The 8,003-nt window shown below is 43.4% G+C and overlaps 5 non-coding genes across 5 annotated transcripts; 4 read left to right on the forward strand and 1 right to left on the reverse strand.

Annotated features, from left to right (window-relative positions):
* Positions 1-188: 188 nt before the first annotated feature.
* On the forward strand, positions 189-260 carry trnaq-uug (transfer RNA glutamine (anticodon UUG)). Its single transcript has one exon. It is a non-coding gene; the product is annotated as a tRNA-Gln (tRNA).
* Positions 261-2,207: 1,947 nt separating this feature from the next.
* trnat-agu (transfer RNA threonine (anticodon AGU)) lies at positions 2,208-2,281 on the forward strand. Its single transcript has one exon. It is a non-coding gene; the product is annotated as a tRNA-Thr (tRNA).
* A 276-nt stretch (positions 2,282-2,557) lies between these two features.
* On the forward strand, positions 2,558-2,631 carry trnai-aau (transfer RNA isoleucine (anticodon AAU)). The gene has a single exon. It is a non-coding gene; the product is annotated as a tRNA-Ile (tRNA).
* Positions 2,632-3,656: 1,025 nt separating this feature from the next.
* On the forward strand, positions 3,657-3,730 carry trnat-ugu (transfer RNA threonine (anticodon UGU)). Its single transcript has one exon. It is a non-coding gene; the product is annotated as a tRNA-Thr (tRNA).
* A 1,338-nt stretch (positions 3,731-5,068) lies between these two features.
* trnan-auu (transfer RNA asparagine (anticodon AUU)) lies at positions 5,069-5,142 on the reverse strand. The gene has a single exon. It is a non-coding gene; the product is annotated as a tRNA-Asn (tRNA).
* Positions 5,143-8,003: the final 2,861 nt, after the last annotated feature.

The following is an 8,003-nucleotide window of genomic DNA, read 5'->3' on the forward strand; positions in this document are numbered from 1 at the left end:
ACAGGTCCTTTCCTTTCAGCTCACTTTTAAGTTTTATTTTATTTTACATTTTCTTGTTAAAGAAAAAAAAACACAGAAGCACACATTCACCATATAAGAAGTGGAGACGGTTTGGCTCCATCAATGACATCCCTCGACACTGGAACCTCGAGCCAGCTCCTTTGATAAAGATCATCTAACGGCCCTGCGGTTCCATGGTGTAATGGTTAGCACTCTGGACTTTGAATCCAGTGATCCAAGTTCAAGTCTCGGTGGAACCTCTGTCTTCTGATTTTGTGGGATAGTGACTACATAGAACAGTAACTCCACTCCACCCAAAACAGTGATCCACCCCTGAGCAGAGAGGAGGCTTCATGAAACAGTTTCTCTTTTCACCTGCTGCAGCAGCTCAGAGCCTCTGTGGTTCAGTAAAGGTCCAAAGAGGATGTAGATCAGTGGTAGAGGACATGTCATATTGTGAATGAAGCTCACAGGACAGTCATGGTCACATACTCTTCTCTCCTCCAAACCTTTGAGGTTTCTCATAATGTCACATGGGTGTCATTCCTTCTGTGGAGGTGGTAGAGTGGCTGAGCAGTCCGACCTGCTGGATTAAGGCTCAAGTCTCTTCAGAGGCAAATAGTTTCAACTGCCAGCTTGTTATATCTGTAGTATCTAACATTATGAACAAGGCACTGCTGTGATTCAAACCCAGGAGACAGGTGCTTTGACCAGCTAAGCCACAGCACCACTCTGAAGTACATGTATATGCAGAGGATCTGGTAATGGAAGTGTAATGTGTATACTGCAGCTGAGGTTGATGGTAAAGTGGTTTGTTTTAATGTAGGACTCTGCGTCTACCTGAACCTGTTTGACTGCAGATGTGCATTTTCATTTGGACCCCAGGAAGAGTAGCTGCTGCCTCAGTGACAGCTAACAGGGATCCTAACAAGTGATAAACAATAAACAGACATTTCCAATCATCATCAAAATGTATTCTTTCATCAAATGTTCCTAAACTTCTATTAAAGGCAGCATTACTGCAGCAGTCAGCACCGTCGTACAGTGTTGGGGAAGTTACTTTAAAATGGAATCAGTGACCGATTACTAATCACTGTAAAAGGGATGAAACAGAACTATTTAATTCCTTCAAAAAGCTATAAGATAAATATATTCAACCACTTTTTGATTCATTTTATTCCACTCAGAAAGTAAAAATAATATATTTTATGACATCGTTACACACAGTGACATATTTCAAGTGTTTATTTCTATTAATATTGCTCACTGTGACCTCCAGCTGATGAAAACCCAAAAGTAGTTTATTTCAACAACATTTGACTTTACCCACAAGGAACTGCTGGGATTTAAACAGACAGACTGCTGTGTCCTTTTAATTGAATTGAACTTCTGTAGTTACATGAGGACCCAGTCAAGTGCTGGTATGCTGATGAAACTTTGAAGTTAATATGGCTTTATCTCAACAAAGAGGCACTGCTGGGATTTGAACCCAGGATCTCCTGTTTACTAGGCAGGCGCTTTGACCAACTGAAAGAAAGAAAAGAAAAGCAGTTTCTGTCGGAAGTGGGATTTGAACCCACACATCCAGGGGAGGTTTTTCACTCAGACAGCTGTTTGCCACTGTTGGTAGAGGGCGTTTCTCCTTTCTACTGTGTCCTGTTTCTCCAGCATTCTGGGGCTGAGGGGCTCACAGTGGACGGAGGCTGCATCCATCAGAGAATGTCTCTCCTGGCTTGCCAATTCTGATAAACATGCATGTCCCATGTGGTCTAGCGGTCAGGATTCCTGGTTTTCACCCAGGCACCCCCATCAGGGAGTGTGTGGTGAACCCGGGACCTCTCCAACTAAGGTTGGAGAGGTAGGTCAGGAAGGATACTAAATGTTGTAGTGTATGATCAATGCTCAGAAAACGTTTGACTACATTTAAATGCCATAAATATCCTCCTGTAAACGGCTCGTTGGTCTAGGGGTGTGAGAGGTCCCGGGTTCAAATCCCCGACGAGCCCGTTGTCATGTTGCATAGCACGTTTACCATACAGTAATGTTTATGATGGAGTCACAGACATATTAGAACATAACAACAGTGCTAGTGACTTGATAAGTCTAGACTTGTTCATTTTTAAATTGCAAAACTTGTTTAAGAGTCAGGATGGTCAGCTACTTATGTTGGAATATTTTAAGATCTGTACATTTTTGGACATCAGAGTGGTGCTGTGGCTTAGTTGGTCAAAGCGCCTGTCTAGTAAACAGGAGCTCCTGGGTTCAAATCCCAGCAGTGCCTATTTAAAGGTTGTTGAGATAAACTCATGTAACTTCTTCTGCAGGAGTTCCATTAAAACTCTCTGACCAATCAGGGAACTGCAGAGTCTTCATGTCTCCCTTTGGAACATCCTGACATTTTGTGGAAGAGATTAAACCAAACAAGATACTATCCAAAAAAAAACAGCTGAGGACAGTGCTGTGGACTTGAGCCGGTAACAGGCTGAATGATTTCACAGCCAATGCTGTCAGCTGGTTAAAGATTTGTAAAAATAAGCCAAAAAAATGCTTTCACCCAGGCCAGTTAGCTCAGCTGGTTAGAGCATGGTGCTAATAACGCCAAGGTCATGGGTTCAATCCCCATACTGGCCACAAGCAGCATCTCAGAACTTGATGTTGTTCTCTCCATATACTTCAATACAGTCTGAAATCTTTTTCCAACCAGTGGAACTGCCCCCTGGTGGTCATTAGAAGTGCAGCTTAACTTATCAGATACAACAAGACCACAAAGTTACAATGATCAGAGCAAAGACTGCAGATATATCATTTCCTTTGTAACAGTTTAGTGATTAGTTTCCAGCGGGCATTGTGCACCATGCAGGGGATGTAGCTCAGTGGTAGAGTGCATGCTTTGCATGTATGAGGCCCTGCGTTCAATCCCCGCCATCTCCAGCGTTGATAATGAAGCACAGGAAGTACTTATCTTGTGCAACACCCTGATCTCTCCACTATCCACTCAGCTTAGAGCAATTTATCCTGTGTAGTCATCCTACCAAATTACCAAAGTGAACACAAGTGTACGTGTGATGACAAAACAGCAGCCATTGAAGTCCACTTAAATGCAAACTCCAAATGTTTTGGCCTCTTTTTTAAAACTCACGTCAAAACATCATAATGAAGTTACGTCAAGTACATATAGAGCAGGTCTAGACCAAACTCTTATTAAAATTATTTTGAGAGCCGTGGTGAGGAGGAGTTCCAGGTCAGTATCTGGAGGATTTTGCAGATGATGTGCTCCTTTCGGCACCATCTACATTGATCAACTTGCTGATCACTGCCACTGTTCAGGGAGATAATCTTGTGAATCCACAAGTATGCCTTTCTTTGTTTGTGTACCAACAGCCTGAGCTCTGGAACATTTGATGAAAGAATACATTTTGATGATGATTGGAAATGTCTGTTTTTTGTTTATCACTTGTTAGGATCCCTGTTAGCTGTCACTGAGGCAGCAGCTACTCTTCCTGGAGTCCAAATGAAAATACACATCTGCAGTCAAACAGGTTCAGGTAGATGCAGAGTCCGACATTAAAACAAACCACTTTACCATCAACCTCAGCTGTAGTATACACATTACACTTCCATTACCAGATCCTCTGTATATAAATGTACTTCAGAGTGGTGCTGTGGCTTAGCTGGTCAAAGCACCTGTCTTGTAAACAGGAGATCCTGGGTTCAAATCCCAGCAGTGCCTTGTTCATTATGTAAGATGTAGTAGATAGACACTTGCACATGGGAAGTGCATGTTCTACCGCTGACCTGCATCCTTTGCATGGTCTGGCAGCATTAGCTAACCAGATAGCTTCTGAGCTCCTGCAACACCGATCTGTCTGATGAAGCATTTTGGATGAGATGAGGACATTGATGATGCTGCTGAATTTAGGTCACCTGCACTTATGTCAACAGTCAGAGCTCCATACACAATAAGAGTACTGAAGAAAAATACTTTAAACATGAGCTCTGTGTCACATTCATGCAGCTTGTGTAGAAACAGTTCATTCCATCAGAATGAATGAAACTGTTAAGGTAACAGTTTGGTAACAGTTGAGGAGGAAACTATCCCGGCTGGAAAATGTTGAGTCACGGGAGCGTTTCTGCGTGTGGGTGTTGTGGCCGAGTCGTTAAGGTGATGGACTAGAAATCCCCGTGCATGTTCAAATCCTGCCAGCAACAGTTAGTTTTTTTTCATGGACAAAGTTTCCCATTTGGGGAGAGATGCAGCATGTTTGAGAATCTCTGTAATCTGCACAGCCTGAAAATATGACACAGCTGAGTGCTGTTGTTAGGACTCTAAGAGGATGAGAGCACTCACTGGTGCTCAGTTATCATTATCAAGGCCGGTGATAGGGACACACCTTTAGTTCCACTTCCAGGTCATGGAAGCAATAATGAGAAGTCATTTCTACTGTGTGCTGTGCTGAAATAGCTCATTTGGGGGAGCAAACAAAAGGACCCACAACAGCTGCTGAAACCCAGGATTGAAACAGGGACCTTTAAATCTTTAATGTAACGCTCTCCCAAACAGGCAGGATCTCTGTGAGACACAAAAGGAGCAACATTTAGGATAATTATAATCAAGGATAATCAATGTAAAAATCAGTTCCTGTTACAGACTAAAACCATAAACTGAACATGAATCCAGCACTCAGCGTTACAGCAGCACACCTCTGTTACTGTGGAGCTGTGTCTCTTTTCTACTTTATTATAGATGATAGAAAAAAACTCCAGATAAGAAGCAGCTGTACATGCAGTGACTAGTTCTCCTGCTCAGGTATCGTCTCTCAGGGCATCGTGTGTTGTCTTTGTGTGTTTTTGTGTCCGATGCTTCACAGCTCACAGGCCAAAGTACGGGCTGGCCTTCATGGCTCACATGTACAGATGAGTTATTTCAATGTAAGTATCATAGGTACAGCACACAGCTGAAACATTTCCTGTTCAGGGTGGAATACAGCACCTCGCTCAGTGCTTGTCCAGGCAAGAAAAGGTTCAGCTGCCAGCTTGTTATATCAACAATGTGTCACATTCTAAAGCAAAGTACTGCTGGGACTTGAACCCAGGACCTCTTGTATAATAGACAGACACTTTGACCAGCTAAGCCACAGAACCACTCTGAAGTACATCTATATACAGAGGATCTGGTAATGGAAGTGTAATGTGTATACTGCAGCTGAGGTTGATGGTAAAGTGGTTTGTTTTAATGTAGGACTCTGCATCTACCTGAACCTGTTTGACTGCAGATGTGCATTTTCATTTGGACCCCAGGAAGAGTAGCTGCTGCCTCAGTGACAGCTAACGGGGATCCTAACAAGCGATAAACAATAAACAGACATTTCCAATCGTCATCAGAACAGATAAAAAACTTTATGACATGGACCACTTAAGTTGGTGACAGATAGAACATCATGTTACTTGATGTTACTTCATCACATTTGAAAATTGTAAGCTTGGTGTATTTCATTGGCATTTTTTGGGGGGCAGGTGGGACTGGAAAATTAATCCTTGTCAGAAATGATTGAGCAATAAAGAACAACGATAAACGAGGGGGGAGGGGTGAACAACATTAATGGGCTGGAAAACTGTATCTGTCATAGAAGAAGACATTCATAAAGAGTTAAAGCAAATTCATTCAAAATGTCATATGAGGGGCTCGTTCAGGATTTGAAACTGGGAACTCTTGCACCCTGAGTGAGAATCATACCCGTACACCAACAAGCCCTGGACGGAGGAAATGTTGATAGTGTCCATGGTTTTGCACACCACAATTGTCATCCAACAACATAATATTCCTTTATTTTGTTGTTTATGCCTTTATTGCTCACTGCTACAGTTAGTAAAATATAAAACACATTTGAATTCTATTTTAATCTGTTCATTTTAAATTCCTGATCTGGTGGCAGCTGCAGCTTTTTTCTAATGTTAAAATGAATGAAGTCAGATTTTGTTGATGTCTGGTCCTCTGCTCCAGGTGGAGAGTCCTTCAGTTTGTGGAGGATTTCAGTGAAAATAAAGGATGAGGTCGTGTTGTGTGTATAGTGGCAGCATAAAGACTGGGTCCCGCTGTCTTACTCAGGCTGAACTACAGCGTCTATTCACGGGCGCGATCCCACTACTGAGCGGCACGGGGGCTTTGACCTGCTCCGTGTCCGACCTGGGCCGGTGCACCCCTCCTTAGACGACCTGGTGATCCCGGGCTCCCCCCGGAGCACCATATCGATACCGAACTTAGTGCGGACACCCGATCGACATAGTCCGCTGCAGCCCAGAGCTCCTGAGCTCAAACGCTCCTCCAGCCTCAGCCTCCCGGGAACTTGGATTACAGGCGCGCGCCACCGCACCCGGCGAGGGACACACTTCCTGATCGGACTTTTAGCTTTTACGGCAGTGACGTCACAAAAGGCAGCAGCGCTTCAGACTTACACGTCACTTCAAACCTTTGAGGAAGTGACACACAACTGTGAGGAGCACACGTGTTGACCGACACAGACGTGGTTTCAGAGACAAACAACATGGCAGTGAAGCGTATTTTTTTTTTGTCATGCTTTCTTTTATTTTTTTGAGTGTTAATATTTTAGGAAGGAATTTACAGTTGCAGATGTTGATGTTAAGGTTTAAAACAGGAGGGAGGTCTGCGAAGCACCGGAAGTAGAATGTACATTTTATTTTGTAATCTCCATTTACCGTCTTGCGCTGCATATTACTTCCTCTTGCTCGCGACTCTCCTTCCAGAAAATTTCGCATTTCTGATGCTCTTTGTATTTTTTTTATCGTTTTTGTTGTGTAAATTGAACTAAGTTAGTAAAAAATACTTACAAAGTTGATGTAAACACAGAGTTAAGTTGTAAAACTATATATTTTGTTATTTTCACGCATAATCTCGCTAATTAGAGGAGAAGTGGAGAAGCATGAGTTGCTAAGCTGCTACTTAGCTTATAACGCCAGAGTGTGCTATTGAGACTGGATGCTAACAGGAGCCATGTAGTGACTGTGTTCATGGTGTTACAGAGCACAGAGGGCATGTAGGAGAAAAACCTGTCAACACCTGTGAATGTTTCTTCTCCATAATGCAGGTATGTGAGTTATTCTTTTTTTAGTTTTCTTAGGTTGATGTACATTTTATTTAGTTGGGTTAGTTGTTTGTGCTCTTAAATAAAGCTGGTCCCTTCCGGGTACTTTTCCTGTGTGAGGGGAACAGATGAGCACAGGTGAACCCCATGTGAGGGTCAAACTCACAGCTTTCATATAATGAGACTGCAACATCTAGGCCTGGAAGTCAGCTTAAGTAAGAGTGAGATGGAGGAGACCTGTCAGTGCTGCTTTTCATGTAGAGCAGCTCCGTTTTTTAAAAAGTTGGAGGAAAAAGTAACATTGCATTGGCCGGGAATCAAACTCGTGAAAGTACACATCATTCTGCAGTTCTCTATCAGCAGCAGCAGCAGTAGCAGCAGCAGGTACTGCTGTGAGCTTCATCCTCTCCCTCTTCCCAAAACGGCCACAGTGTTCAAACTCACACAAGGAAACTGTTAGAAATTCGATGTAAAAAGTGTGACAGTGGCGTAACAAAAGTGGAGCTTATGTTTGCATCTGTGTGGGAAACAGCAATGAAATAAATGAAAATAAAAGAGGTTCTTGTGTGGCAGATGGAGATTCTCTCCCCCCTCCTCCTCACTCATCAATCCCATCAGCTATCAGGTGCCGCCCCTCTGTGTGTTTACGTGGATCCTCCGGTTCCTCTTCCTCACCTTCACACTCCGGTGTGTGTGTCCTGTGTGTGACCTCTTGAATGCAGACCGGGTTTACGGTTTCCTGCTCAGGGCCCGTTTGGCCTGTTGTTGTGAGTTGGCAGTGTGCCCTCTCCTCCTCTCCTCCACTCTGTTTGAAACGGTCCTCTGCACAGTGGCTGTGCCTTCTGTGTTTCACAGCCATCAGCCTCCACCACCAACAAGCAGCTGTTTTGTTTGTCGTCTCCT

The sequence above is a fragment of the Echeneis naucrates genome, chromosome 2, assembly GCF_900963305.1.
Source record: "Echeneis naucrates chromosome 2, fEcheNa1.1, whole genome shotgun sequence".
NCBI classification, from domain to species: domain Eukaryota; kingdom Metazoa; phylum Chordata; class Actinopteri; order Carangiformes; family Echeneidae; genus Echeneis; species Echeneis naucrates.